The 6,149-nt window shown below is 27.5% G+C and overlaps 1 long non-coding RNA gene across 3 annotated transcripts in view; it reads right to left on the reverse strand.

Moving 5' to 3' along the window:
* LOC114581299 overlaps positions 1 to 6,149 on the reverse strand; it is a 22,636-nt gene that overhangs the window by 10,333 nt on the left and 6,154 nt on the right. The window lies entirely within an intron of this gene.

Genomic DNA, 6,149 nt, shown 5'->3' on the forward strand with positions numbered 1-6,149 from the left:
GCGGCTTTTGGTGGAAATGGGGACGACGATGGTGGACGGAGGTAGAGGATGACGCAACAAGAAGGAACCAAAGAAAAACAAAGATAGAAAAATTAAAACCGCGAGCCTCGGACTCTTCCGAAGACTGACGGGTGATCCGATTGCCCTTCTCCAAGGGACTCAAATCACGAGCCCGGACCCATCCTGCGGCTGGTGACAACTCTGATTCCTCTCATAGGAATCTCACTAACGCTCTCTCACGAAGAACACAAGTGTGAAAAACACAAAATTTTCATATCAAATTAATCATCCATTACAATAGCTTAAGGCCCTTATTTATAGGCCATAACATGATAAAATAGAAAATTACAAAAATGCCCCTTGGGCCACAACACTCAAATAAATTAACTTAGGGGTAAAATAGAAAATAACATAAAATAGAAATTAAAATGCAGAAAATAATTCATAAATGCAACTTAAATTAGAGCCATCGATTTACGACGCCTCCTATGATAGATGCGCCAAATCTTCGTGCCGATGTCCACATCAAAAACATATTTATGGGATGACATGGTATTTGGTGATGTCAAAAAAGCATCCATTTGAGGGGAGAAGTTTTTAAGACATACGAGAGTTTCATGTTTTGTTTGATGACAAATATATTAAATATATATTCATGTCTATCAATTGGTTTACTTATCTTATTATTTTAAGCTTATGTTTTAAAATCGGATTATACAATTGTTGTACCAAGCTCAATCGAGTTCCCCGTTTCATCTAACCTCCCTTTCCCAGGAATGCATATAAGTATCACAATGTTTTTTTGTTTTTCATAATTTTCAAATATTCATGTGTGATTGTTGTCATCAAAATCTTAATCTTACCAATGCTTATGGTGCAAATAGTATATGTTTGGATGTAGATAGTACTACAAGTTAAAATTTAAATTAAAAATTTAATCTATTCTCGACTGTTTTTTGTTAGGTCTTTCATGCTTTGTATTTCGTTTTTGACTCTCCGATCTTTCGGCTTGAAAGAATATTTAATGAATTTATCTGTGCTGAATTTTTTTCTATATTTTCATAGTTGCGATGAGTCTACATGAAATCGGAGATTATTATCCTTCAAAATACAACTTTTAAATACAATCCTTTGTTCATCTTGAATTTGATATTCAAGCTTGCTTAAGACATGCATTGTTTCGGCTATGATTTGCGTTTGGTTTTAGTTATGATGTTATGTTTATTTTCAATTTTAGATTTTGCTTTAGATTCTTATTATGTTTATCACTCAATTGCATATACAGAGTATGATGCAAATTATATGATAGATTTTGATGTAGATATTAGTGCAAGCTCAAATTTAAATTCAAATTTTATTTTATATACAAAGTTATTATTTATTTTATAACCATACTATAATTCTTAAAGTATATTACTATATTTTATATATTAAAAGCATCATCAACTGGCTTATACTTCATCTCATAAGGAATTCATAATATGATCATCTTGTTTAAAGTTCTTACATTGATCATAGAAATAATCTTTACAATAGGTAACTGACAAGTATTATCTTCTCATTTTATTTTTTATAGTATCATATTCAAATTTTGTATTGTATCCATATTTAGTTAAATTGGTTGTTATGATTTGATCAATTTTGTTCTTAAAAATACATCCTATGTAATCTTGAATATTATTAAGAGTCTCATTCCAATGCATGTAAAAAATATGGTGCAAAATGTAGGATATGTTTTGATGTACATAGTACTGCAAGTTCAATTATAAATTCATTTTTTAACCTATTTTCACATGTTTTATGTTAGGTCTTTCGTGCTTTGCATTTTCATTTGTGACTCTATACTATTTTGGCTTCAAAGATTAGGTAATGAATTTATCTGTACTTAATTGTTTTTATATATTTTGATAGTTGCAATAAGTTTACATAAAATCAAAGAACATTGTCCTTCATATTAGAGATTGCTTAATACATGAAAATGTTTAAATATATCACATGAAAATCTCTAAAAAGGGGTAAATATTTATGGGATGGACTTTTGACAATGACAATAAACTGAACAAAACTGGCACATGTCTTTTGAGACTATATGAAAGCTATTGACACAACTGAAAGAAAATGTTGTCGATTTCTCTAAAATGACATTTTCTTCAGAAATGTATTGAATTCAAGCAAGAAGCAAACACATCAAATGGGTCTAAAAAGCATAATGTAATTACACAAAATACATATCGAAATATATATGAAGACATAACTATAACATTAGCAAATCATGCACTGAAAAGAAAAAAAAATCTTCCAAAGTAAATTAGGTAAAACTTGATAGAACAAAAATAAAATTGGCACTAAAACCCATCTTGTAGCTATAGAGAAGCTCAAGGATATAATATGAGGTGAAATTCGATAAAATAAAATGAAAAATAACGAACATAAACTGTACCCTAAAAAATCATTGTACTATTGCAAATAAACTATAATGGTGGTCACGCACCTGATATCATCCATATTCCGAAGAGTATAATTGAAATATATTTAAAATTTTAAAGCTTTGTATGCCTCATCTATCATGATTGATGAATTATAACTCAATTCATAAATAATTTCTTTCCTAGGACATTCTAATGAAATAGCCATTAATAATATCTTATCCTATGGAATCATAACATATTATACTTTTTAAAAATTTACGCTTCCTCAAATAACCTTTCATGCATATATTTTATGAACATAACTACAATTTAGGTCTCTCGCCACATCACACGATGCTTCTTTGACACTACAAATATTATTTTCATGATTAACTTTCGCTATTCGGATTCTATTGGCATTTTCTATTTTAGCTTGGCCTCGATAATCTTAAATGTCCAATCATATATTTAAAATTTTATTAAATTGTTCATCATCATTCACATCTATTAACTACATTTTTAATCATTTATATATATATATATATATATATATTTGACATGAAAAGGCAAAGACAAATAGAATATAACAAACATAAATATGCTAAAATGTCTGTTGAAGAAAAGAAACAAAAAAGCAAGTCATTGTTTTTGCTAGCAAAAAAAGGAAGCAATTTTCAAATGTTGAAATTGCCTATTTGCCGTCATCATCACATTCTACCGGTCAATTTCTTACAACTATTTAATCATACATATAATTTATTTTTAAATATTTAAATACTTTTAAAAAAAATAGATTTTGATGTGTCAAAAATTAAAGATGGGATTATAGACTATGATTCAAGTCTATCAAAAATGCATGTTCTTCATGAACCGCGTATATGTTGCTATTGTAATAGAAGAAAATTTTAGTATGAGCCACCAACATTTTGTTGTTACAATGGAGAATTTTTGCTTGCTCCAACGAATGTCCCAGAACAACTTTATGAATTATTTACATATTCTTCATCTGAATCAAAGGAATTTAGAAGTAAAATCAGGGCATATAATTGTATATTCTCATTCACATCTTTTGGAGCTCATACTGATAAAGATTTAGCAAATTCAAGACAAGGCGTGTATACATTTAGATCTCAAGGACAAATTTATCATAATCTACCACTGATTGCAAAAAAAACAAATGGTCCATATTATTTTCAATTATGCATTTATGATATTGATGTTGAAACAAGTAATATAATGAATGTTATTGAAGACTAAATCTTTCTGAAGAATTGATAAATAAATTGATGGGTATACTTTCAATAAATCCTTATGCACAATTCTTCAGATCTTTGAATAATACAGGAATCCTAGAAAATTATAAATATCCTAGATCTTTCTCAACTCAGACAATAATTGGTGAGGAATCATATCCAATTTATCGCAAAAGAAATAATAGTCAAAAAGCAAAAATTAGAAATTGTATTCTAGATAATCCTTGGGTAATTCCTTATAACTCATATCTATTATCTAGATATAATTGTCATATAAATATTGAGATATGTTCTGGTATTAAGGCAGTAAATTATATTTACAATACATCTACAAAGGGCATGATAAAATTTCAAAATCATTTTCACAACAGAATGCATATAATAATTTTGATGAGATTCATCATTATCAAGATGGAAGATATGTATCTACACCAGAAGTATTATGAAGAATATTTGAATTTGATTTAAATGAGATGTATCCATCGGCATGCAATTTACAATTAGATTTAGAGGAAAAATAGGCAATATACTACAAAGACAATCAAAATTTACTAGACATTAAAAACAAATATCGGAAAAAACTATGCTTTCAGAGTTCTTGTACAGAGAAATTCCTGAAAAATATGCAAGAGATAAAAGCAAAAAAAATGAAATAGAAGATAAAAATATGAGCAAATTTGTCGTATTAATACAATAAATCCAATCAGCGGTGAAAGATATTATCTGAGAATTTTGCTAAATCATGGGTACGGACATACATCATTTTCTAATTTGTTGCACATTAATGGAATATGGTGTTCAACATTTAAAGAAGCTACAGAAAAATATGGTCTGTCAGAAATGGATAATTATATAGCATGGTGTTCAAATGATGCTTTCGTTTATCAAATGTCATATGCATTTAGACAACTATTTACTATTATTCTCATTTATTGTGAGCCAACTAACGTTCGCCAATTATGAATCGACTATTATGAGGATTATCTCAAGATTATTAAAACAATCATATGGTTACTGATGAAGAATGCATAATAAAAATATTATCAGATATCAAATTATATCTTGAAAGAATGAAGAGTTCCCTTAATGAATTTTATTTATCAAAAATGTCAAGTATAGAAAATGCTTCTATTAAAATTAATGGCAAGCTCCATAATAAACAAATAATAGAAAAGTTAAATGTGATTACAATTATTGAAGATATAAATAATATTTCTTGCCTAAATACATATCAAATGAATGTATATGATGAAATTATTAATCGTATTAATAAAAAAAAAATAACATCTTTTTCATTGATGGTCCTGGAGGCACAGAAAAAAAATATTTATATCATGTTATACTTACAACTTTAAAAAGTCGGGGTCAAATAGCATTAGCGACGGCTAATTTAGGAGTAACAACTTCAATTTTGCCTGGAGATCGAACAACACAATCAAGATTTAAAATTTATATAAATTCAACAGAAAATAGTATGTGTACAACTAATAAGCAAAGTAGACTTGCTCAGTTACTCATTATATCAAGTATTATATCTTGAGATGAAGCACCTATGGTAAAACGTACAAAAATAGAATCTTTGGATAGGACACTCAGAGATATCATAAATAAATCTAATTACTTTGATGGTAAGATTGTTGTATTTAGAGATACCTTTCGATAAGTATTAACAATGGTAAGACGTGCATCAAAATTGAAAACTAAAAATTATATCTTGATAAAATCATATTTATGGTCAGACATGAAAGTCTTTAAATTAAAAAAAACATGTGAGCAGGAACAAATCATTTATTTTGTGAATTCATACTTAAAATTGAAAATATAGATGAATAAGAAACTAAAAATTGATTAGTTCATATTTCAAATGACATTATAATAAAATATTCAAACGATGAAAATTCAGAAGAATTATTAATAAACACAATATTTTCGTATTTATATGAAAATACTACATCTTCATAATATATTATGGAAAGAGCTATACTAGCAATAAAAAATGAGTATGATAATAAACTTAATAAAAAAGTTATTAAATATTTTGCAAAAGAAATGGTTGTTTACTTCAGTTTTGATAGTATTACTAATTATACTTCAAATATTTATCAAGTTGAATTTCTCAACTCATTGACGCCGAATGGACTTCTTACTCATCGATTTTTTCTAAAGGAAAAATGTCCAATATTGTTATTAAGAAATTTACATCCATCAAATGGTTTGTATAATGGGACACGAATGATTTGCAAATTATTTAAAAATAATATTATCATTGCTCGAATTTCTATCAAACAGTTCTATAGAAAAACAGTTATGATACCTCGGATTCCATTGTGTACAAGTAATGATGAAGCTCTACCATTCAAATTTAAAAGAAATTAATTTCTTATAAGATTATGTTTTGCAATGACAATCAATAAGTCACAAGTGAAATAATTGTCAATATTGAAATTTATATTCTATATAATATTTTTTTCACATATACAATTATATG

Source organism: Dendrobium catenatum, unplaced genomic scaffold (assembly GCF_001605985.2).
Source record: "Dendrobium catenatum unplaced genomic scaffold, ASM160598v2 fragScaff_scaffold_1639, whole genome shotgun sequence".
Lineage (NCBI taxonomy): Eukaryota > Viridiplantae > Streptophyta > Magnoliopsida > Asparagales > Orchidaceae > Dendrobium > Dendrobium catenatum.